Below are 27,363 nucleotides of genomic sequence, written 5' to 3' on the forward strand. Positions count from 1 at the left end.
TGGCGTTGTGGGCTTCAGTGAGGAGATGGAGGAGACCCAGAGTCCAAGCAGCTTTCCAGGAACAGGATTTATTGAGGGAAAGGAGCAGTGACAGGACGAGGGCTAGAAAGGCACACAGGGACCCAAGGACTCTGAGCACTTCTGTGCGCTCCAATTTAAAGAGGGGAGGTACAAACCAAGGACCAATGGGAATACAGTATGGGAGGAGTCAGGAGGAGGGTTCACAATAATAGGAGCCAATAGGGGTAACATTTGGGAGGGGCGGCAGTCGCAAAGCCAATGGGGCTTTGAGTAGGGGATGAAAGGCAGGGAACCTGCTGGAACGAAGGGTTGGGTTTACATTGAATGACAGGGACCAGGGGCAGGCTAAAGGTGATGGACAAGGAAGGTTCAGGAAAAAGGGGAGGGGTGTACAAAAACTGACAGGAGGGCAAAACCATTACAGAATCATAGGGGGATAACAACAGGAGCAAACCATTCACTTAATAATCAGAACAAAATAAACAGACTGCAACAGAACACTTTATTCCTCCTTAGATACTGTATCATGAATTAAAGGAGTTCTTTTCAGGACTTCATTGTCCATCTCCATAGTTTTAGCAGAAAGATATTTCAGCTTAATTAAAGCATCTTTCCTGTTACTGGTAGTTTATAAAGTCTCTTTTCATGTTGATATCTCTCTCTCTCTCTCTCTAGATAAAAAGATTAATCCGCAAGTCTCATCTGGGTAATGAAAGAGTTAAAATCTTGCCCAGGCTTTTGTAGGTGGTTTGGTGATCTCTGCTGAACAGGAGCTGGAGCCGTCTGCGATGGAAAGTTCTTCATAGCTGCTCTGGAGAGTGTGGCTGTCTCTGCTTGCTGCAGGTCCTGAGCCTCTCTCCTTCTTCACTCGGCAGTTTCTAGTGAATTTAATTACAGTAAAACCTGCAGCCGAGCCAGAGATCGGCTCGGCCCGGCCCGGGGCCCGAGGAAAACCTTCCCCAGGCCCCCCCATCTCCCGGCTGGGAGACGGGGCAGGCCCGGCCCCATCCCCGCCCGGCCGCATGGCCTGGGCAGGGACGGGAGGCCTGGAGCTCTGCAACCCTTCACAGCCAAGAAACAAAGAGAGCCCAGAGAGCTCTGCTTTTACACTTTAAGGTAGGGTTCACAAGTTGATCCCACTTTTCAATGGCCTAAACTGCTGTCAATTCTCAGCAATGACCAATAATTGGTCAGGAGAAAAGACTCCAGGCAGTTCCCAGCAACTCCAGCTCCCTTAAAGGTAAAGTAACTCCGTGACACGAGTTCATAAAGAATAACTATTAGGCTGAATTTTCCTATTTTGGTCATTAACTTGTAAAAATAGAATTACCAAGGAATCAAAGGAGGACATTCAGTGAAGTTAAATCTGGGAATATATGGTCTAGAGAGGTGGAAGTAAAGTAATATGCAGAGAGGTTGAAAGCCCCTGTTAATAGAATTGAACTTGGAGGAAAAACTGTACATCATGCTTTGACGATAGAGAGTCTTCAATGTAGGACTGGAGGGTTTTTCCTACTTTCCAATCATATTATGTTATCTGACATTTCAAAACTTGACACCGAGTCTTTGGAACCTTCCAGAAGTCCTCAGAAGTGAATCCCAAGGAAAAGATATTGCTGCTATTTCTAATCCCCATAATATAGATGTGGTTAATTTAATGCATGAGTTACCTCACTAAGATTGCTGCAACACCCCATATATCTTAAGTTAATAGCATGCATATGTGCAGTGAATCAGGATTCACTAATCAACTTCATATTTAGATATAGGTAATATATTTAGATTATATTTAATAATATTAAGATATTTATATATAAATACATATTATATATTTACAGACATATTATATTTAGATATTCGGTAATAAGCCCTTTTGTGAGTTGGGTGGAATTTTCCCTGTCTGCTGTGGAATTTGAAGTTTTGTGCATTGGGAAGTCAGGAGTTACTGCTCCGTGACCACTGTTTCTTATGCTGATAAAAAAGTAGGCTCTTTTTAAAGTGGGTATCTTCCTCATCAATCTATTCCATTAGCCACCCTTTGCATCCCATGAGATGGATGGCTTTGACAGATTCTGAGACTTGAAAAACAGCATGGCTTTGACTGAGATGCTGGTCCAGCCTCCCATGCAGGTGGGGAGGTGACCACCACAGTTGGAGGTGTGGAAATCAAACCTGGCCAAAGCTGACCAGATTTATTGCTGGGAATAGCAAACACTTCTTAACTCAAAAGAGGTAGTTTTGTCTTTATGTCCATCTAAAAACCGGGGAGTGATCCTTTGAAAAGGGTTGTAAACCCAACATCATGACCCCAGTCAAACTGCTGACAATTACTAAGAAATTACTAATACAAATGACATTTACTGCAGCTGTAGGTACCATTATTCCAATTAATGTATGTATTTCCTTTTAAATGTTGTTTGCATACCTGTATCCCTTGTTTGTTATTTATTATTTAGTTCTATACAGCAGGAACGTATGATGAGATAAGATCTTGAGGGTAGGATTGTCAAAATGAGTGTTTGCATATGTAGCTGAGGATAAAAGAGTATGTGGATGCACTTTATCTGAAAAACAGATCCTTAATAATTTTGTTATCCACATGAGAGACAAAGGTGTTTTGAGCTGAGCTGTTGGCACTAACAATTGGAATTCTTTGTAGGTCTTTTCTGTCTTATTTAAGCTTTATTCAAGATTGTCCATAATCAAGCAATTCTTGTGTTTTACTGTTGTGTCTGTAATCTGTTCTTCATGGTTTGCTCAGGGATTACTGATCATTTCAGAGTATCAGGAAAACAATATTGAGAACAAAAGCTGCTGCCATTTCTCAGTGTGTAGCTTAAACACACTGTTATTCTTAAATGTTTCTTGCAGTTGATGCTGCGTTCATTATTGAATGCATTTCTACTGCTTAGATTAGGATAGTTTTTATAACACTTTAAGAATGAATTATTAGAATTTTTTTTTTAAGATTGCTAGTATATTCAGTGGCAAGGGTAAATATTGTAAGCATGTAATCTTGCCATTTAGGCATGATTTTTCAACCATATTTTACTGTCCACTGGCAGAAAAACAAGCAAAATGCATCATGGCATGGCTTTATTGTACCACTGCTCAGCAATTTTTGTACATTGTTTCCTTTTATAATTTGAGACATGATAATGATTTTTGCAATAAATTTTTTCATAAGTATTCTTACTGATGGATGATGCATTTATTTAAGCATCAGTGGACAAATAAAGTTATCCACGGATGACTAACAACCTTGAATAAATACCATTTCACTCAGCAACTATCCATAGTACCTTAGCAATGCAATTACATGCCAGGACCTATTATCCCAATTAATGGACTGTTTTATATTCACTGTGCATTATACTTGAAACTCTTCAGAGGCCTGGCCTTCACTTAGCCAGAGGCAAAAAAGAAATGTATAACAAATCACCAGGAAAAGGCTTTCATTTATTTTCCAAGATATATAGCGTGTAATTATACTTAAAGCATGACAAGAATGGTCTCAGACATGCCCTTTGATTTAAATTACAGTAAAACTATGTATTAAACCCATGATTCTTAAATATAGCTATCTTGTTTTCCAAGATTATTGTTATTAACAGCAAAAGTAGATATTTTGCTATCCTCTTCCTCCACTGTCTTTTTTACAATTATTTTGCCAAAGGCTAAGTTTGAGGGTTATTTACAAGATTCGTGTTTCTTCTCTCTTTGTAAGCATATGAAATAAGAGCATCAGTTCCTGGGGATGCTGCATTTGTTGGATGGGTGAGCAAATAAAATAGTCTACTAAAAGGTAGGCAGTGCACCGTTGTGTTGCTGCTTTGTAAAATGCCAGCCCTGGGCTCTTTCGCAGGGCTGGGATTTGACCACTGGAGTTTCCCTCTACTCCCTCTGGTGGTTTCCAAAGCTGCATTTCTAAAGCTGTAAAATAAAGCACAGTTGTATTTCTTCTCCTCATTGTAAGGAGCATTGATTGCTTCTCATTGTATATTATAGCAAAGGGGCAGTCTATTACATGAATTTATTGCGTTTTCTTCATGATAATTACTGGAAGTTATTGAACAAGGCAGGGAGTTATCACCAGTAAGTTCCTGCTATAGCTGAGGAAGCAAATCCACAAATATTTAGTGGATCTAAAGCTGTAAACAACACATCCTGTTTACAGTGTAGTAGGAATTTACAACTTACAGTGCATCTGAGGATTTTGTAGGAATCATGCTCCAACTGCTACAAATTCAGGCTTGAAATATGAACTGCAGTAAAAAATTCTTATGTTGTATCATGCAGATATCTTTTGTTGAGCCATTAGAAAGCAGTTAAAACGACCACTAGATTCACCATTTTCCTTACTCAAGAATGACATTACTATTTCATGAGCAGCTGGTTAGGGAGTCTCATGAAATCTGCATTCATACATTAACGCAGGATTTCTCTTTTACATTACAAGAGGAATCTATCAATGGGAAAAATCAATAATGTAAGTGTCCCAATAGGTCTGCGGATTCCTGTAAAATACAATCATTAAGTCATCTTTCTGTAATTTCTTTTCACAAATAATTTTTCCATTCCCAGTTCAGTAGCAGCCAGAGGAGCACTAGGAAAGAGGATAGCTGTCACAGCCAGGATGACAACAGAGCGTTCTTCCCAAATTTCCCGGGTGAGCCTCATTGCCTCCATCCCTTGCCCCCCACAGAACGGAATGTGTCCTTGTCACACCACATAACATCAGCCACAGGGAATGCAGAGAGATGGCCCAGGCTTGCTACAGCTGTGCTTGGATGCCTGGCTCCTGAGAGCCTCAAAGAAAAGAGGGTGAGCAGGTGTCTGCTGCCCACTGGATACAGCTGGAACCTGCAGAGGAGCTCAGCATGACACTAAAAGATAAATGTCAATTGCAACTGTGTGAGTATCTACTTTTCTAATAGCTCCTTCTTTCCCTGAAAGAAAAGGGGGCTCATGTGTGAGATGGTTTCAGGTCCTGCTGCTCTCCTTTCTGTCACAGGTCCTGAGACATCAGTGAGTGCAGTCCTTGGGATAGCCAAGATATTTAGATTTACTTCCAAGTTCAAACAACCTTCAGATTCACATCTGGATCCATTCCGTTCCAATCATTAATGGAATCACCTCTCAAGCCACTTCTCTAATATGGTTATCATATAATGATTTAATTAACATAAAACAATGGTTATAAATATACGTGGAAAAATGTTTTTACCGACTTCAAATGCCAAAATTCCTAGATTTTTACTTATAATGCTTCTAAGATATCAGAGAAGGTTTGTTAACTTGCAGATCCACTGTGGGAAGTACTAATGCATTTAAAGAGCAGCCCACCTGTCCCACCACAGGAATGCTACAGGTGTAATCCTAATGCACATTTATTTAAACATGGCAGATACAAGCCAAAAAGAGTTTAGATAAAAGCCAAAAAAATTAAAAGCCAGTAAGTTTAGTAGTTTATCCTTAAATATATGAACAAACTAGTAGAGAAGAAATAAAAAGCTAGCACTTATATTAACTCCAATTAAATATTGATGACTTTGATAAATGCTGCAGTCTCAATAAATATAAGTGAACTTCACATTACTCTTCATTTATTGACACGGTCATACTATTTTGAAGAAGATTCATTTTCCACAGAAGACTTTTATTGCTATAATATTTCACAACTGACTAGCCAATTTCTTCCATTATCTTAATATTCACAGTTAAAATCAAGAACTAAGATTATCCCTGATGACTATCTATGTCATATACAAGACAGTGAGGAGACAAAACATATCTTCAGAAAGAAAATTCCTGGCCATTATTCACTGTATCTTACTTCAGTTTCAAATACCACACTGAAATAGGCTCGGAAACTTTTTTTCCTTCTGACCTATTTTTCTGGTTTTCTTATCAGTCCATTTTGCTTTTTAAAGGTGGAAGCTGTAGATGGCCTTTTTTTGAGTGTTTAAAGTAGTTTAAAAATTTTTACTCCCTAGGTAGAACAATTTAAGTACTTTCATTTCTACCATTTCAGTGAGAGAAGAACATTTTACAAAACAACAAAAAAAAATATTTTTCCCAGTTCATTGTGGAGCTGAAACAAAGATTTAGGAAGTAATCTGTGGCAACAGTGATAGAATTGGACCAGAGAGCTGGTCTCTATTTTAGCCACCAGATAGAGAAGAATGGAAAAGGAGAATAATGTGATAGGCCTTTTGATTTTGCTTCTGTGTTTAAGTAGTGCCCGTCTGCTGGGAGAAATGGGAGGAGTCAAGCCCTTAATGACAGACTCCAGCATTGCTGTGAGGACAAGTAGCCTTCATATGTACTCTGATTGTGGCTGAAGATCTGCAGGATCATAAATGTCATCCCCTCTTCCTGTCTTGCAGCGATTCATTGCTTTCCAAGTGTCTTAGTTACAACTGTCTAGGCAGCAAATATATTTTGGTTGTCTGTAAGTATTAATTATAGAGCACTACACATGATGAGAATATTTAGTATCACTAATGTTGGTAATTTTCCAGTAGAAAAGAATTCAGTAATAATGGCAGAGATATAAAATCTGGAGGGGGAGGAATGGACCTTTAAATAAATTCTGATTTACTTTCTCCCTTCCATAGTACTGTTCCAACAGTACTGTTGATACAGAAGGAATGCCACTCTCCTGTCCAGAATTTACTGGAGACTTACAGAGCAATGAACCTCCTTCTAGGCCCCTACAAATTTGTGATGTTCCTAAACATATAGATAAAGAATGCATCCTATACCTATCACATATTACTACATTACAGAATTAATATATTAAATAATTCAGAGTGTATTTCTCTGCTGTACCTCAGAATAACAGGAAGGTTGAGTATTTGGTTTGGTTTGCTTGAAATTGCATAAAAATATTCATAGTATGTGTATGAACACAGCTTTTCTATAACAAAATGAACTTTGGTGCCATTTCATTATCACAATAAGACGTTTCCAAGAGTGTGGTATTGTAAGATAGTCCTTTTATGGATCATTTTAAGGCCAGTGGGGGCATGTGTTATCTCACTTTAACACACACCTTGTGGGTTGTTTATTTTTATTTAAGTAAATGATGTTTCCCGTCCAATAGCTTTTTTGTGTACAGAACAAACTAAAGAAGGTGAGTAATGTGACCATGGGAATCTTTTAATTCAAAAAGAAATGCTTCTTAATTAGAGATAATGGTAGAAGCTTGGCAGGAATGCTCACCATATGAGCAAATCTCAGCAGCTCTACTGCGCTTGTATAGAGAAAGGGCTGAAAGTAACACCTCATGCTTATTTAACTCATTGACTTTTCCTAGTGACTTCTTCTAACTACCTTTTCCTTCTATTTTTCTTTTTTTTAATATGTATGTTCACTAAGGTTTGTGTGTTGGATTTAGACATTTTTAAGTATGTTAAATTGAAGAAGCTGTCCCCTCATGTGGGGGCTGCAACTGTATAGCATGCCTGTACACATTTATTTAAAGCAAAGAAAAAAAGACAGCAAGAGCTGTGTTACTGGGAAATTAGCCTTGCCTCTGGACTCGTACAAAGACAGGGCCAGCAGTGAGGAAGAGCTGAGTTTTAGTCCCAGGTTGCTCTGAGAACTGGACTACAGCTTTTTCTTCACTTACTCTGATGTAATTCAGCTCTAGAACTGCCCAGAGAACTTTTTTTTTCTCCATTCACCTTCTACTTAACAGTAGAACAACTGCTGCTGCAAATAGGATGTCAACTGCTGCTGCAAATAGGATCTTCAGGAATGGCATCTGTTTTTCCCTCTTTCATCTGCACCATTCTTGTTTAACCATGATGGAATTGCAGTTTATCTACAGCTCTGTTGCAGAGCTCATTTCTCATCCCAGACCCTAGTTCTGACTGTATCACTCCTCAACACGTGTCCTATTTTTTGGATCTTCCCCATCAGATTTAAAACTTTATCCTTCTTTCTATCTCCCCTCTTAATCAGCTACAAGGTTGTCAACTTTTGCCTGCCCTGCCCTGTGCTTGCCTTCGTGCTGACTTTGTCTGCAAACATCTGCCCAGACACGTTGTTATTCTGCCTCAACCCCACAGTACTCTCTTCTGTGCTGTTCCAAAAAAACTTGTCAGTGCTTTGCTCCTGGTATTCTAAACCCACCACCTACTTTTTTGATCACATTTTTTCTATGACTGTTTGGTATATTTTGGTGTTCAGAGCAGAGATTCTTCCCCCAAGTGGAAATTAAAGTATCATAGTTTTGATGTATTTCCTGTTGGGAATTTCTAACTTCTTGTGAGGTTTATAAAGCTTAATCACTATCAGTGGAACCTGTAAACCATGTAAAAAAACCAGGTATGTAAACTAGGATATAACATACACTTGTGATTACCATTATAAATGACATCTTTCTTTGTAACACTCGAAGTATCATTTCTCTACTTAACTTCAGTATTTCCTGATTATATTCTGTCAGAGGTGCAAAGCAGAAAAATGTGAACTATTGTAACAGGAAATTCAGGCTGCAGGTGGAGTCCTCCCTTGTTAGTGCTTCTTTTAACTACTCTGATTTGAATAAATGACTTTGAAAATATTCCTTCTATTTGACCATTCCATAGTAATGAATTGCACATCAGCCTTCAAATTATAAGTAAAATAATGGAAAGGAAGATACAATGATCACAGAAGCAACAAAAGACACCAATGCTTTATTAATATATATATATATATATTTAGATACAGCTACAGTCCTAGTCAAAATCTCTAACTGTCAAACTTACCACTGCAGATAGAACAATTAACAAAAATAGAAGTGACTGCAAATAAAAAATGTATAGCATAAGATATATTCAGCACAGGATAGAGCAGCTGAACCCAGTATTAATAAAGATTGCTATTCATTTTTTGAATTTGTATGATTGACCACTTAAAAAAATTACTAGTGCTATAGAAACTCTTGTGACTAAAAGGGAAAAGTCATTTAGTTCAGGGAGGTCTTGTCGGCCTCATAAAATAACTGCTGATTATAATTATACAGTAATCTCTGAAATATTCTCTTGGGAAGTCGAGAGAAAATGAACAGGGAAAAATTACCTCCAACTGATACACATTACTGATATCAAGAATGCACTTTTGCAGCTTACTGCATGCTGTGAGAAGCTTTCCAAATCTTGTTTTTTTACTAACCTCTCATTTCATCTGTCTAGTTACTTATACTATGTAAGGCAGAAAATTTCCATGTTCAAAGTCACTTATATAAACTAGCAAAACTATTTTTGTTTCCTCAATTGTCACGCTCTAAAAAAAAAAATCCAGTTTTATGTGTCTGTTTAGCCCTAACATAAGAAATGTAAGAATAGATCTGAATTTCTCCAGCATCAGACAGTAATTGTTTCTATGACTTACAGTGTCAATTTTCCACTCTCAATATTACTATCATGAGGGAAATACTACTGGTATAACAATTGCTCTTGATTTTTAGCATGTTAAAAATTTGCTACTTTGCCCTGCTGCTATACAGAACAATAACCAGAAGGGCTAACTTATTTTTGTTCTGGTTTAACAGAGAAGCAATTTTTCCAGTTTTGACCTGGAAAATTTGCAGTCATGTTGAAAATCATACTAGGAAATGGTCACCTTCTCCTGGTCTGTGTTAGCCACATTGGCAAGTGGAAGGCATGTGCCCCATTTCTCACTAAGGAGAAAGTGTTTTAAACGAAATTAAAGTAGTGAGCACTGATAGATATCACTGTCTGGTGAGCTGTTGGAATTTAAAGGTAATATAAGGTGTGTATATGCAATACTATAAAAATCTTGTGTGTGTCTTGCAGAATTAAATCTATAATGGAGAACCATGGACATATTTATGGTATTTCACATTGTTTTAGGTGTTCTTATCCTTCTAGGCTGTAGAATTCCCCAAACTTATAAATTCATAGCCCATTTAAAGCAATGAAACTTCACATTCATTCTTTAGCCAGGAGGACTGTGTGAGCACAGCAAAATGCTTATTCATGTTGACATTTAAATTATTTTTATTATCTGCTTTAAGAGTTATTGAAATGAATGGCATTCCAGGAGGGCATCACTCAGAGCAGAACTCAGGTGTGTCAGGTCTCTGGCAACTAGAAACTTTTCTTTTTTTGAAGAATTTGAAATGATATGGAGAACTGTTGCCCAATCCTTTTAAGCATGGTGTTCTGTGTGGGGAATGCCACAAATGATATCTCTTAAAGGCAATAATAAGAAGTTCTAAGCTTGATCGAAGTCTCTGTTATTTCTCTAATGTGAAATCCCAACGGAGTTAGCCTGGAGCAACTTCATACTTCAATGCAAACTTCAGTTTGACATCACTGACCTCAGAACAGTAATTGTGAGGATGAATCTGGCCATTTTGTCAGACCCATTGTGATTTCCAAAGGGAACAAAGAGCTCCAGAAAATTAAGTCTTCTATTAGAAAAGTTTCTAAAATTAAATATCTCTGCTGATTTACAAACATCTTGTTCATGTTTATATTGTGAATCATGAATATCTCTATCTAGAGAAGATCTACATGAAACTACTGGAACTATCTATGCATATATAGCTATAGTGAAAGCCTGCATCAAAATCTGATATTACAGAGTAAACAAGAAGTGTATGTCTAAAAAGTTACAAGTCTAGAAATATTTTAGTCCTTTTTAGAGGTCAAGAGTGATTGGCAACAAACCAAAAAACAGCTAGAAACAAATTAAGATTCACGAGCAGCAGACTGATTTGCTAGAGGTGAATTTGCATGTGTTACATGTGTCCAGGTGTTCTTTTCAGCTTATTACTGGCAAACACCCAATTTGTCTAAATCACATTTAATATACAGCAGTTTGTGGCAGGTGTAAAGAAAAAAATATATATCTTTCAAGTCTTTCATGGTATTCTCTATATAATTGAAATTGATTTTGTAAATGACCTTAATAGTATTTTAAAAGGGTAGGAGAGGAAAACATAACTTGACAGTGAGCAATTAGTTACAAATTAAAAAGCTACTTCATGTAAGCTTCCTGTTTTCAACTCTAAAAGGCACTGGCCACACAAATTAAAGGAGGGGTATTATGGAGATTCTGAAGCCACTTTTCAAGATGCCCTTCATGGTTTGCACGAATTCTCAGTGTGGATAACTTCTTGACCTTAATAATCATTGCCAACAGTTTAAATTGAGTTTGTAGGATGAAGAGTGAGTTTGGGCAAAATCTGAGAGCATTTTGATTCTTTTCCTGGTATAACCATCCTGTGACAGTATGAGCAAAAGCACTCCATTGGAAGAGCACTGACAGCTTGAGTGGTCTCAAACGCTCATTGCCTGTGCAGGCACTGCTTGGCCTCAGCAGCTCTTACCAGGGCTCTGCAGTGGGAACATTATGTGCATTAAGAGGTCTCTGGCTTTATCATAACTGTTGTTTCCAGCACACACAATCCGCAGTGTATCCTGGGAAGGCAAGTTCTGTTGTCTCTTATCCAGTTATTCTTTAGTGGTATCCATGGAAAGTAATGGACAAAACATTGCACCAGGTCTCAAGGTACTTCTTTGTGCCTTACCTGGGGATACCGATACTTATCTCTTGCAAAGTCCTTTGAACTTTTGAAATATAAACCTCCAAATACTGGCTAGTTGTTAGCATTTTTCAGTGAGTAAATGAAGTTCCTGATACTTACTTGTGAATTTGAATTCACAAATATTTAGCAAATTCCAGTGCAATTTAAGAAAATTATTTTCTATTGGCTTTAGAAATTCTCTACAGTGTCTCCTGCAGGATAAGAATGACACAATATATTAAAAATATGGAGGTAGCTATTATTAACGTTTCAATGAATGTATGAACATACTGTGAGATAATTTTTAATCAATTTAAAATTTTTTGATCATTCTGTGAACTCACCTTATGCTATAAAGGAAGATGGATTATATGTGATTGTGAGAGGTAAGAGATTGACACAGGGGTTCAGGCTGTTGTTCTAAACACATCAACATTGTGTTATTCCTTACAACTGACATCCTCCTGATGGCTTTGAGACAGATGTCCAGTAAGGAACTAGACAGCAGTGCTATTGATATTGAACAAATATAGGGGTTGCACTTTGTCTGCATGTTGATTCAATCTGTTTCTCTAGAAAAAAATTATTTGAATCTCTACTGCATTAGCAACAGCAGACTGTTTGGAAAGAGATTTTAAGGTCAGACATGCCACCTGGGAAATGGTGGAGAAGTTTGTCAGGAAAATACATCAAAATTGCAGAGAATTCTTTTAATGAGGTCAGGATATCACATAGAATCATAGAATCTTAAAAGCACTCTTGTTTTGTTTCTTCAGTATTATAGGGGTGTTTATTTGCTATAATGTTTAAATAAGAATAGTTAACATTCATTTCAAAAGGAAAAAAAATATCTTTTTCCTGTCATTTACAGAGCAATAAGCTTAATGTTAGAGCCTGAGTGCAGTTGTTCTGAAATCTGTAAAGAGCTTCTAGGTAAAAGAACTTTTCTCTAATGGCCAGTGAGCCATCCTATCCCCTTTTTGTGTACAAGATATGAAGCTATTGACTCTAAGGCTGTACAGCAAATGAAACCTTTGACAGGGAAGCAGATATTCTGCTCTGAGTTTATTGCTCTGGAGCTCTGAACTTCCCAGCCCTGCAGTGCTACTGCAGAGGACCCAGAAAGTTACTCTGTAAGTAGAGGCTGCATATATATTCACTGTCTTGACTTCCCTAGGAATACTGAATACACTTTTTCTGTGAGACTGTCTGGATATGTGTTGATTTATGCACTTTTCCACCTACTACCCAGTTTATTTTCTCTGAATTCTGACTTTGAAATACTTTTGTATCTTCACAGACTGAAATACATAAATATATTTTTTGTTATGCTGTTTTAATGACATTTTTCTACAGAAAATAAGAATATATGCTGTTCTTGAGCATCTGTTACTTCTGGAATCAACTTGGTAAAGGACATTTTGTGTTTAGTAATCCAGAAATTCCTGTAGCAAACTTTCAGAAAAACACTTATTTTTTCCATGCAAATAAATCAGTGAAGGGTTTTTTTTGTCAAAACATAGTTGTTTGTTATTCCTTTTACAAGATATATAGTCTTGTTTTGGTCATGATTGCTCATGCAACCATATGGGAGTTTGTTCATATTCTAGTTGAGCTAAAATCTGTTGCCATGTGTTTGCCTACTCATAGTAATTTTTTAAAGGCTTGTTTGTTCTTCACAGCTAAATTTAAGCTAAATTTGTTGATTTTCTTTTTATAAAAGTATAATTATGAAGTCAGATGTTGACTGTTTAGGACCGTAATCATCAGTGAAGCCAGTTACTTTGTAGTTTTGCTTCACTCTAACAAAGTTCTTAAATAACAAGTTCCTTAAACTATTTCTCAAGCCATACTGATGAGTAATAGTAACACTAGTAGTACTGAAAGCCACTGGTAATATAGGCAGCTAATGATAAAACTGGAAGGGCCAGAGATATCCAGGCTTAAATATCCCATGGCCATTAAATTTCACAATCTTGAAAACAACAGCTGATTTCCCATGTGTCCTTCAACCTGTCTGAGCTTTATGGAGAGGCATGCAGGGTCTATGGATGTGGAAGGCTTTGAGGGACAGTGCAACTGTCAGACTTGCTGATGGTTCCATGCTGTGGAAGAGGAGGTATATACTAAGACCATGATGAAACTCAGCTCTTTTTCTGTCTTTTATTTTTTCTTTCTCTCCTTTGTGTGTGTATATGTATGAATATATTTATAATATTATTGCATTGGATAAATCAGTCAATTCAGTAGTGGGGAAAAACTGCTCAAGTCTTGGTTTATTTTGTTTGCTTCTTAGGAGCTACCTAACACCCTGTAGCAGACACGCTGATTTTAGATGTACATTGACTTCATTTGCCAAATGTTCTCTAATAAATCTCAACTTCTGTAATTTAGTTTTGTTTAATTGTATTCTTACTTACATGTATATGAAAGAAGAGCTTTTTTAAAGCAGTGTATTGTTCTGATACATCACTGTTGCTCAACAAATCTGGTAGAGTTGTGTGAGGGCTTTGTGTGGTACGTAGGCACCCACTTGGAAGAGCCTGTCTCTGTGGGAGTGTTGTATTGCTCACACTCATTAGTTTCCTCTGCAATTCAATGACCTCAGTTAGACTGAAAACAAGTCTGTCAAACTAAATATGAAACCAGAAACTGACTGAGAAATAGTTTGAAGGAAGGAAGGCAGAATAAATGATGTAAGTTCCCAATAAGCTACCAAGCTGACTATATTACCCCGAATCTGCCACATAACAATGTAGTATCACAGTTCTCTGTTCTTTCACAGGCTGAGACAAAAGTATCCCAAGCAAACCAAAATTATAGGTAGTGAACACAACTTTGAAAATCATATGAATGGAACAGAAGAATAAACATTAAGACAAACAAAAACTAAGGACTAGATTTTTAGCTGTCAGGAGTCTTGGGACCTAGTGAGTGCTGCATCTGAGAACAGAGGGTGCTTTGAAGTTTAAATTTATTCAGGTCTTATAGAAATATGTGTCAAAAGATTATACAGATATGCCTGTATTAAGCAGCACTGCTGTAGATGCTGGTTCTTGCACACCCTGATGACCCCAAATCAGCTGGAGAGCAACACCTTACTGTCAATGCCATGCTTCTTTAATAACAAAATCCACTTGTTCTGACCAATCCTGCTTGGGATTTTTTGAGGAGTCAGTTTTTCCAGTTAGGAGAAAATAATTTTGAAGAGACATGAGAGGAATTGGTTTCTAAGATTGTTTCTATTTAGCTATTGGAGCAACTTAGCCCAAAATTAGACATCAGGAAGTCAGGTCTGTATATACAAAAGGTGTTACTGTTGCAATGCTTTCAGTTGAATTTTCTGTTTCTTTTTTTCTTTTCTTTTTTTTTTTTTTTTCAATTAATCTTTCTGTTCTCAACACCTTTGGAAGCACAGGGATCTCCAAGCATTGGTAACAATATCAAATCACATGTTAATGACTAAACTATCCCTTCTAGTCATTGCAGCTCCACTACACAATCCCTTGACTTTTCTGCCACAGACTTGTCATGAAAAGCACTGGAGGGCAATTGACCATTGTGATTTTTTATAGCATGTCACAATTGTAGAAACATCTGCACACAAAAAACATACTAAAACTTTGCTGACAAGACCATAAATCACTGAAGTGCTAAACCCTGAAATATCAGTTTTGCAGTCAGTCATTAAACAAAACTCATAATCTATGAAATTATACATTCCATTCTAAAATGCAATATTTCACCTCACATATATAAAGCTAGGTACTCACTGTTCCTTCTCTTTTGCAAAACACATGGCTCATCAACAAAGATATTTCTGTCAGAGAGAATAAAGGGGCTCTATCCATCATTCTCTTGTCAGAAATAGATACGTTCCTAGTTAAACCTTATTTTTCTTATACATATTATCAAATCCAAAGGACACAGTCTTTGTTCTGCTTATGAGTCCCAAGAACATCAGTAATAAGTCTGTATATGGATGGTGGGCAAAATATTTTCATAGGAACACATTCACAAGCTACATTTTTCAGAGTGATGGAGGACCAAGTTTGAGCCTGTGCTCAAGGCCACATTCATTCCACTGCTCACGTCCTTTACCTACCATTGACATCCTCTAGTCTACAGAACAACTCTCATAGTAACTCCTGAAGAAAATTTGGGTAAAACCTGTTTTAAAAAATTTAGAGTCCATAATTCCAGGCTGACATTTTGTACCTGGCTTTGCTCTCCTCTGGTATCTTTTCTGCTCTTGAGTCAATGTCACATGAGTACTCAGAATGAAAGGTCTGGAGAACTCTTTCCAAGAAATGTATTTTGATGTGACCTGCCACTGGAACAGGTCACATCAGCATCCCTGTTTCAACTGGATCACTCTCAATACAAGGGCAACATGATTTTAAGTAACTAAGTCTCTCTAATTCTTGTGAGATGGAAGTGAAATATGTCATCCATATGTTATATACAATACATTGAATGTACATTTTTTGTACACAAGACAGTCTGTGCCTATTAATGTATATATGTATTTTCATGAAGGTTAAAATTATCAAACAAATATTTTTGCTAAAGCTTTTATTTTTTTCCAAATGTGTTGTCTAGTTCAAGCCTAGTTAGCTACCCAGAGGTAATAAGTCATAGTCTGACTACTGCACAAGCTGGAAAATTGTTATCTAATTTAATTAGTAAAAAGCTGTAACTGTTTCTTGTATCTCATCTCACATGTCACGGTTGAAGCCATTTTAAACAGAAGTTTCCTATTTGCATATTTTAACTGGAACTTCACCCTCTGTAAAACAGGTTTCAGTTTTGGATTGGGTGTTAGAAAGTCCCATTCGGAAACAAGAAATGTAGAGAGTGTGTCTGAGTAACTCTGCAGATTTTCCATCCTAGCCTGAATATCTCATGTGATTTCACATTGTAACTGTGGGTCAGTTTGGTGTTTGGTTGAAGAGAATCCATTTGAAGCTGTGTATGAGATTTGGGGCTGTAGCACCAGGAGATGAATTTACAAGGCAGTTGGCTCAGCCTCCACCTGTGCTTCTCAAGCATTGCTGTGAGGCCAAGGATAAACTGTTATTTGGAAGAGTTCCTGAATTTCATGAAACTAAACAATTATTTCTGTTACTGCAAGGATCTTGAGAGGAAATAATTAGTTTACATGTAGGCAACTTTCCCCTTTCCACACTTCAGTTAGGCAGGCTTCAAATTTTACATGAATAGACTAAAGAGAAGACAAAGTTCCTGTAAGATGTTTGTCTTGCCTCCATGGCAGAGGGCTTGGGCAGTGTAAGAGCTGGGATTCTCAGCAGATGCAAACAGCAAGTTTCAGAGCACCTGAAACTTTTCACTACTGAAGCTATGTTAAGCTAAATATGTTCTTCAAATTCCAACATGCACTGCATAGTTTTTGTTGTTGCTTCTATTAAATGTAGTCTTTTGCTGTTACGGACCCCACACTTTCCTTTCATCTTGTATATAGTAGTACTGAAGGAAGTGGAGGGGAAAACTATTTCACCACCTTTATGAATTTAGCCTTTTTGATGGGATATCAAAGTTTAGATACAGTCAGTGGGAATGAGGCATATTTTCAAAAGGGAAATTTTTCACTCTTTAAACAGCAATCTAATTGTTGCAGTCATTATGTAACGCCTCAAATTGTTCCCTAAGTTAGAATAACTGATGCTGATAAATCTAATATCCTGATAAATCAAATAAAGACGGGTAGAGAAGAAAATGAATATTCTCAAATGCTTTCTTCTTCACAAACTAAAAGGAAAATGATAGAATAAACTTAAAATAAATGAGATTGCATTAGTACTTGTGTAAGATTAATTGGAGGAAATTCTATACCCTTACTTTTTTATTTTTTTAAATCGTTATCATCTCTGGTCGTAGTCCTGGTTATAAACCTATTTATTTCAGAATACCACTTCTGCATCACAGAGAGTGCTCTGGTTGTTTGGTTTACCCTCAAATAATAGATTTACACATAAAATAAGTAGTGGAGTATTTCTGAATCCCTTACATACTGGCATAGATTTTAGTGTCCTGAATTAATAGGAGAGAGGTGTCTGACATGATAAAACAAGAAAATAAATCACTGCAGTGCATTTAGATTAGCTGCATGTTTCCATGATGCAGAACGAAATTAGCAGGTATCTGTCATAAAGATAAACTCTGTCTTTGTTGATCCATCAGCTAGGTTAAAATACAGGAAAAATGAATATACATGGCATTCATGGTGTGTGTTTCATCTTGACGGACTTTATAATCATAAAGTGAAGAGACTCCTAGAAATAGGAGGGTGATCAAAGCTGTTCAAGAGGATATTCAGGCAACATCTGAGTTGTATTAAACCTTGAGAACTGAGTCTACTTATCACTCATCTTAATTATTCTTTGTTGTGTGGATAGTTCCTGTTTCAAAACCAGTTTGAACATGGAGACAAAAAGTGAAAGGATGGTAGGCAGGATCATGTTCAAAGAGCTCAGAAGCTCATACACTGTCCACTTTACTGCTGAGAAAGGTCAAGGTTCAGCCAGACAGATCAGGGATTTTTATTGTGGGGTCTTGAAAACCTCCAAGGAGAGAAACTGCACAAGCTCTTTGGGCTCCCATTCCCCTCCTCAACTGTCAGTCCCATGCCCTGAATCTGTCAACTGATCTTACCTTTCCTGCATTCCAGTGATGGAAAATTCAGACTGAGAGTGATGTGATGAACCTTGTTCTGCTTTGTTTTAAGTCTGTTTATATACTATGCAGAATAAATGCATGAGCTTTCATTAATTAGAGTACTCCACAGAGAACTGGGGAGTTGTTTGTTTCTAAAAAGACAGATAAAAGCTGAAAATCTGTAGCTAGAGTCTTTGACAGCTGGCTAGAGCCTAGAGAAGCCTGGCTCTGACAAGGGATTTTGGATGTTGGAAAATGTGCCCCTTCCTTTAATTTCTTTAAGGTAGAGGTTTTAGTGGTTGAGTTGTCTGAATTTTAAATACATATTCAACAAAGCTTAAGTTGTCCCAGCAGGTTTTTCTAGACTGCATTTTCTGCTCTTCCTCACTCTAGAATTTGTCACTCTTTCAGATTGCAGACAACCTCAGTAGTCAGAGGTCTCTGTGAAAATACTCTGAAGTACAATTATTGACAGTATTGATGTTTTAATTGTTCTCATTAAGGTCTCAAGACTTTGCTGCATTAAGAAAGTGTGGAAAGCTCCAAGGCATTTTTTTTCAGACTTTTCAGACTTAAAAAAACAGTCTATTAACATTTGGTTCCAAACTGAATGTTTCCTTCATAATAAGAAAAGTCATTTAAATATAAATGTACTTTCGCTTGCATATGCATATACAGACACAAATAATATTTAAAACTAAATGGATAAAAAAGATTTAGGGTTTCATCAGTCCCTCGAAGAAGGATGTTAAGAGTTGTTTGAAAGCAGTTTTGATTTTCTGCAAGTCATAGCTGTTTGTTCTGGTTCACTTCTGTCTAAGGAGTAGCTCTCAGCATATCCAGGGTTGTTGTCTTCTTCACCTGTATCACAAATGCTGGATTTTTGTGGTTCAGTAGCAGATTTGGGTATTACTACACTAAAAATAAGTTCCTATATATATTGTATATATTTCTATATTCACTTTAAGTGATTTGAACACATGACAGACAGGTAGTGCGCTGGGTTGGAGAAACTCCCACTATTCTTAATAAGTACTTCCACAAATAGCCTTCCTGTGTGTGCTTGTGGACATACCTCCTGTGTTGTGTTTCTACAGCAAATTAGCTGTGTTGGGAAGTTCTGGGTTATATTTTTAAACAAATTTCCTGACAGCATGATTCTGCTCTCAGTGCCACCATCATGAATTAGTTTTCCTAGGCAAAATTCAAATAGTAAACACCATTCTATGCAGCATATTGTAGTCAAAACATATAAACCCCATGAATAGTAGGTGTACTTGTATGGTACTTGACTTCATTCAACACCAAGAGCTATTGCCATTTTGTGATGGACAAAACAAATCCATAAATTTAGTGTGTATTGCAGTTTTTCCTTTTCTTGGCTCGTGATTATCATCTGCAAATAACATTTCTGCTAAGTTTATCATCCCTACATGACTTACAAATTATCAACGTTTAAAGAGAAAACAGACAACACAGAGATGAAAATTATACTGTGCTGGCAAAGATGGATGAGGCGATCTAAAAAGATCTCTTACATTTCTATCTACACTGATCTCATAATTATATATTTAAATTTAAGCAAACATATGAAAGCAGTAACTGAAGAAGTTAATGTGAAATTCTTGTTCAGTTAACAACTATCTTTGTTTGTTAATCTTTTCGCTGGAGTTGAATAGAAAAGCATATTTTGAAGTCTAAACTTTGAAAATCCTTTCATCAGAGAACTGTAGCTAAGCTGGTGCTCTTGGAAAGAGGTATCAGGGCCCTCCTGGAGAAGTCAGAGGATTTGTTTGTCCTACAAACAAATACATCAGACATTAATGCTAAAGCCTTGGTTACCATCCAGACCTAACACATGAGATGTAACTGCAGAATACATGGAAATCCATGCAGAAAGCTGGTGCTCTTGTCTCCTTTCTTACAGGACGATGCAGGCTGCTCAGCTGGAATGGTGTTTGAACAGCTGAGTCTCCCTGGCTTTGCCCTGGCTCAGGCTATACCCACTGAGCCACCCTGCCTTCTCTCTGAATGTGACCCCACAGCTCTTGATCCAAGAGTAAAGCCTAAAAGCTTCTGCTCCTCAGCATGGATTCCCTAAGCTCTCCAGTTTGGGTTTGGCTTTCATGTTTTCCTATGGACTTGATGATCTTAAGGATGCTTTCCAACCTAAATGATTCCATGATTCTGTGTCTCAAGTAGTAACAAGAAAAAATGATTAATTTCCCATCAATCTGAAACCACATTAGATTTTGCTTCATGTCATGCTGGAATTAATGACTCTTGCTGAATGGCTTTACAGGCACAGGACTACTCCCCACCCAAGCATGCACAAAACAGTCCTGTTTCTGAGAGCTGAGAAATTAACTCCTGTCTACAGCTCACCTAGAGATGAAGGAGTGATTACTCATACATATCCTAAAATATTCCCCATGCATTCATGTCTTTAAGAAGGGACTTTTTTCACTGACTTGCCATTTTGCAAGCTAAATAGAATGAAGTTGAAACTTTAAAATTAAAGAAAAAAGTGTCCTGGTTTTGAACAATAGTAATGGAATAGTCCATTGGGATGACTATGCCCCAGATGGCCTATGTTCAAAGAAAAGTGACAGCAGCAAGCTCAGGCAGCAGAATAATCCTATCAACAGAACATTCAAATTATTTTATAATGAAATAAAATTTGCAACTTATAAAGAAGCAGCAGATGCTTTAAGACCTCCAAATTCACTGTCCTTGAATACATGCAGAATTAAAATGACAAAAGGTGGCAAATGTTAAAATTTTAATGACTGCACTTGTAATTATGTATATATAATTTCCATCACTACTGAAAAAAGGTTCACATGACTCTGTTCTAAGCAGTAATAATTTGTAGTATCATATTTTATGCTATTTTTCTATTGTTATTCTATTTTATTTCACTTTAATTAAATCTTGATGGTATTAACAGGTATTCTAGTAAAATCGAGAACTGAGAAATGGTATTAATTTATTCTCAGAGTATTTCAGCTGAGGCATGTGGAGGAGCATACAAAACAGTTTTGTTTGGATTTTGCCATGCAAATAAATATACATTAGAGCATTTTAATTGATTGACCAAACTATATGACTCTATAACCTTTTAAGCTTTACATTTGAGATCAGAGAAAAAGACCGGGAAGGTTTCAGATAGGTTTATCAATATACACTTGACTTTAGACTTGCATTTTAGGGTGAATGAAAACAATAGGTTTTCACCTTTCTTCATCAAATTTCTGTTCATATGAAAATAAGAATTAACATCTACTGTTGTTGCAGTAAAAATCCTTTTGTAAGCTGTATCTGAAGACTTCTGTAACTAAGTAATGTTTGAGGAAACCACAGGAATGACCTTATGTTTTGTAAAGGTACAGAGATTATCTCATCAGAAAAGTGAGAGATCAATCCCTTAGAGTTTACAGTTTGTATATTTAGTTAAAAATATTAACATAGAATTGTTCCCTCACTCTAGTGCTCTGATGTCTGTCTGCAATAAATCCAGCCTTTCTAGGTTTGCTAAGCAAGCACAAGCTCAATTTTTGCTGCTGCAATTAGGGCTTGAGCACAAGAATGCAAAATATGGAGGTTATCCTCTCTTATTTTCAGTCTATTAATTAGCCACAAGCTAAGTGTGCTATTTTTAAGCTAACTTACCAAGAGAACAGTGAAAACATACTAGTTGCATTAAATGTGTATATTTAAAAACAAAGTGCTCTTGGCTATAAAAATATTACTTTTATTAATGTTCAAGTATGTTTGCAGGAATATATTTTTTGTTTTTAATATTACTTTGAACATCAGGAATGTCATATCGAATGCCACAGGCATCAAAAAAGTATTTTAGTAAAAAAATAATAATAACTCCTCTTCTACCTTAATTAGGTTTCCTTTTCGGAAAAGAAAAAGCCCCACCCCCCCTTATTCTCCTTGAGTGCCCTTTAAATCAGGAGACCGTTGACACTTTGTTTCCAATTAACAGTAAAAACCTTCTTTGATCCTTTGACTTTTTTATGAGATGAATTTATATTTTCTAGACTAACATGCATGACAACATAATTCTCCACACTCATTAATATTCAACTTCTTTGCTTTAATGAGGGAAACGAAGAGGAATGGAATGTCATCTGCTTATCTAAAGCAGCAAGGGCTTTGCTAATATTCACACATGAAACACCCCACATTTAAATAACATTAAAGTTGTGACACATTTGGCAAAAACCAGGTCATTCAAAGTTAAGCCTGCCACACTCAGACTTGAATTAGATCTCTATGCATGATCTTCCAACAAAAAAAGTTGGTAAATCTATGTTTTTACTCTATTTTCTCTCATATTATTTTTGAGATATGATATGTAGAAAGATTAGTAGGTTTATTCCTGTGAAATAATGAACCTCTGGCATCTGCTTATTCCAATGTGATTCACTGTTGTGTTTCCCAGGTAGACCTTAGTGGGATCCTTAGAGCTAAGAATAGGCATGACTCCTTTTTCCAGCTGCAGTTTTGACCCTAAATGTCTCTATGGCAGAACTCCAAGGAGAATCCACATTTAGGTTTTGACTCCATTAAAACTTCATTGATATTAATATAATCCAAATTTTAATAAGTTTTACTACTACAACTGGGTTCAAATAAAGCATATGTATATCCTGTATTCATTCTCAAGTGGCATAAAAGTTTGCATTCATAATTTTGAATCTAGTTTAAATGCCAGACAACTCTTGCCAAATTTAATGTGAAATTCCCTTTTGGAATACTTGGATTAAATTGAAAGAGTGTGCTCTCCTTCCCCATTTCCTGTTTCTCACTATTTTTAAGAGATTTTGTAGTACAAGAATATTAACTTTATGTGATATGAGTACTTAAAGCTCCAGCTCAGAAGGCTGGGTATCTAAAAATATCCCCTAGATATTTCTTAAAATAGCTACTCGCAGTTTATTTAAAGTCTTGCACTAATACTTCAGTAATATTTAAATAAGATTTCTAATAACTTATGTTACTTTTGCACTTCTAGAAGAACTTTCTCTTTTGGTATAGGAACATGATTGTGTAATTTTTTCATGACTTTGGAAATTTTTTGGCACAGGGTATTATGGATCTTTACAAAGAAATAGAGATCTATACCTGTAATACTTTTTAGTGCAAGATGGAAACTCTTAGGTCAATAGCATTACCACTAAAATGGAAAATGCTGTACAGAATGTCCAGAAAAAGTCTCCATTAGCAGCAAGCTTGAAAACCTGAAAACAGACGTGACACTATTAGTATACAGATGGAGTTTAGAGGAATACATAAAGCTTTCAGTCAGCTAAGGATAAAATAAAATAGTGTTGAGGTATAGCTGAATAAAAAAGAAATAAATAAAAGTTACATTTTGATAGCCTGAGATATTGTTAGTGAGCTGGAGTTGAAATAAGTTTCCTTTAAAAAGCATTCTGTATTTGAACAATGGATAAAAAAATAAACTATTTCTTTTCCTTTGTGATATATCTTTTAGATCAGTCCCTTTTGCAGCAATTTTCCTGATATTGGATGCACTTCAGCTTATGATCCTGATATCAGCTTCTGATATCAGCGAAATCTGAATGCTTCTAGAAAAAAATTATATACAGATTAAGTGTTAGTGGAATCATAGTTTCTCAAATATTTTGAAAACTTGTCAAGTCATTAATTTTTTGTTATAAGCTTTACTGTACAGCTGACATTTCTAGTACTGTAATGTTGGAAGCTTATGAACAGTTGTGACCAAATCCTGCTCCTTCCACAATGGTTGAAGTGAATGCAAGTGTATTAGCCTTTGAATGGTACTTTGAAATACAGTCCCTGAAATATCATCTGATGGATAGAAGGACATGGCTGAGAGTGACTGGGGAGAAGCTGAAACATGTGCTGTGGGCATGGGGCAATGTGTGCTGCAGGTGGGGTTTCTCTGTATGTGAGAACATCTTCATCTTGCTTCCATATCAGTATCTTGTAAAGTGTTTTGTGCTACACCTGGGGTGCTGGGATAAGGGAGAGGTGAGAAAGCACACAAGAGATCCTGGAGGTGGAGTGATGGGAGAGGAGGGGGAGGAGATTCCACTGTATGTGTCCTGTGACTCATGGGATTTTCATGTCTATCCATAGAGATCCATTGCTCTCAAATAATAAATGTAAAGCAAGGCATCAGATGGTAAGTCAGTTGTGCATCTCATATCTGTAGGGTTTGCCTGAGATTGTCTTAAGTCCCAAGATACTCTTCTACTGTGCTCAGACAGCAAAAATGGGGCCTTAATTTGGGGTGGCTTAGAGGCCAACCACAGATAATGCTGTGCAAATATATTGCTGCAAAACAGCTATTTAGTATGTTCATCTTTTAACTCAGGGTTGCAGTTTTATACTTTCCATGAGGATGACAAACCTTGGAGGGGGAAGGGAGGGGGGAGGAAAAATAGATGTAACAAATAGATTTTAAAATTAGACTTATCAAAATGCTGTGAATACTGGAATACATCCATTCAGTAAGAGCAAAGGCATACAGATCAGAATTCTTAGATAACAAAAAGGAACAAACTGAGTATAGTAATGGAAAGATATTCACTTCTCAATATTCATTGCTGCTATATCAAGCTAAAGGACTTATTTATATTTATAGATTGAAGCATATCTCAGATGATATAGTAATCTAAAATTTTAGTGCTGTGAGAGAAGTCTGTATTTACAGCATCAAAAGATCTGCTTGCTTGGGGAGAAGACATGGCATTGGAGTTTTCACAGTAATACCATGCCATGACCTTCAAGTGTCATTATTTAAAAAACAGAATAAAGTTTCTCACTGTTCCCTTTTATATCTTTTTCTCCTTCTCAGAGCTGCTAATGAAGCCTTCTCTTAATAGTAGATACTATGGTATTAATGATGTGGATATATTCATCACCAAGCATTGCTGTGATACAATTGATTGTAGCCAGATAGAGCACTTGCAGTGAAAAATTATGTTTATTTGACTATAGCTGAAAAACAGGAACAAGACTTACTAATTTTTCTTTACACAGTACAATCTAAACTGTTTTATTTAATAGTCAGTTATTTGCCTACCACACAGTAGAAAAGGAATGTAAAGGCAGTCCATTTCACCCCTAAGAAAGCAGCTTTTACGGACATGTTTTTATGGAATTTTATTTTATGGAATTCCATTTTATGGAATGTTGTTACTGGAGCTGGTGCCATGCTATGGCTAGAGGTAGTGGGGAGGCACATTGTTTCTGCCAGCTGCATGGCTCCAGCTGCACTTATGTCTGATGTCAGCATGGGGCTGCTGTTATGTATTTGAAATGTCCTCTGGATAAAAATTTCCATCACAGCTGCCTTAACCAATTGACAGAACATTCTGTCTGAAGGTGCAGATGTGTGGCTCCCAGAGCAGAGATGGATAGCTTCTATCAGTACTAGAAGAAAATGAGCCTGTCTCCCAACCATAAACTGAAACATGTTCTCACGATCAAATATGAGAATCAATGTTCACCCTTAGGAAGAAGGAGACTACTTTTTTTTTTTTTCACACTGATTTCCTATTCTGATGTAGTCTAAATACCTAAACACACACACTATTGAGAGTCTCATGGTTCATGGAAATGGATTTTAATAGCTTGTATTGTAAATACATCTTCTTTTGATGGCTCTCAGAGAATAGTGGGAAGTCTTGTAACAAGCAGATTAATGTCTGCAGAACATTAAAGAATAAAACACCCTATATTTTTCAACAGATAGCTGCCAGTATAAACCTTTCCTTGCTTGTTATGTCTTTTCTTTTGTCTATTGTACCAGTTAGAGAAACCCTTTGAAAATATGGAATAAATGTGACTGACTAGTAGAGGACAGAGCCACTGAACATCTTTGCTGGCAGTAGAACCACTCACAGCACAAGCAAGACACAGGTTAAACGTATCTGTTCTGAGGATACTGCAGATCAGCATTATTTTTCAAGAGGCCTATAGACTGCAAAGCAAACCTTTGTTCAAAGGCTAAAGAGAAACTGTGATACATGCAAGAATTTCACTTAAAAAGCCACCATTATTTTGGTGAGCTGTACAATTTATTATGCACTGTTTATCAATCTAGGAGCATATCCAGGTCATTACAAATTTGATGTTTGCTTAGTCAGTGATACTGCTTGCTGTGCATATTTCAGTGATAAAAATAATTTGCCTTCCATGTTTCTCCCAATCAGACCAACAAAAACTGAAGAAACTGAACTGAATTTTATTTTAGATATTGGATCTGAAATGCAATTGCAATTTTTGATGAATTCTTTCAATTACAGTTAATTCATTACTGAATAGCAACAAAAAGGCCAGAATTTTCGGAAACTCAGAGGATGAAAATCCAAGATTTAAAGATGTTCATATAATCTCTTCTCAAAATTTAGGCCTTCTTTTGCAGTTCTGCAGTCTCCTGACAAAGTAAAAGCTTTAGTAAGTCATATCCAAACGCTATCTTTAAATTTTTAATTACAAAGTATTTCCTTCGAGATAGTGTTCTTTAAGGGAAGATAAAATTGGTGATATAATTTTAAAACATTTGGATTATAAAAACCAATAAATTGTCATTTTATTACTTTACAATCTTTGAGTAGATCATAAGGTTTGATGTTGATCTTAAGTTAATTTTGACCCTGATAAACAGGAAACATTTTTTAAAAAAGTTTTACAGTAAGGTAGGATAATCTGGAATCACAGTGGCAAGATATAAAATACCCCAGTGTTACTTAGGGAACCATTTTTCAGTGTCTTACTTTCTCATATATACAAATTGAAGCAAGTTTAGGGGACTAAAGCACAAACCAGCCCAAGCAATGTAAGATGAGGTTTTCTGAGATTTACCAGCTCTCTATTGGCCTTTATCTACTCACCTGCAAACAAGGCTCATCAGTGCTTATGGATGTGCTGCTATCAAATTTGTAGGTCATGTATTACTGAAATGAGAGGATATTGTTTTCTGTCATTCAATCAAGTTATTCCATTGACTTAACAGAATTTCTATGATTACAATTCCTCTAGTGTTTCATGAAAGCAGAATAATTTACACTGTAGTAATATATTCAGCCATGGTTGACAACAGCATG

General features: G+C 36.5%; 1 protein-coding gene across 1 annotated transcript in view; it reads left to right on the forward strand.

Moving 5' to 3' along the window:
* Positions 1 to 829: 829 nt before the first annotated feature.
* TENM1 (teneurin transmembrane protein 1) overlaps positions 830 to 27,363 on the forward strand; it is a 353,764-nt gene continuing 327,230 nt past the window's right edge. The window contains exon 1 of the mRNA XM_086850669.1: positions 830 to 1,261. The gene's annotated coding sequence lies outside the window, so the exon portion shown is untranslated. The remainder of the gene's footprint in view (positions 1,262 to 27,363) is intronic.

Source organism: Cyanistes caeruleus, chromosome 14 (assembly GCF_971803275.1).
Source record: "Cyanistes caeruleus chromosome 14, bCyaCae1.hap1.1, whole genome shotgun sequence".
In the NCBI taxonomy this organism is placed as follows: Eukaryota; Metazoa; Chordata; class Aves; order Passeriformes; family Paridae; genus Cyanistes; species Cyanistes caeruleus.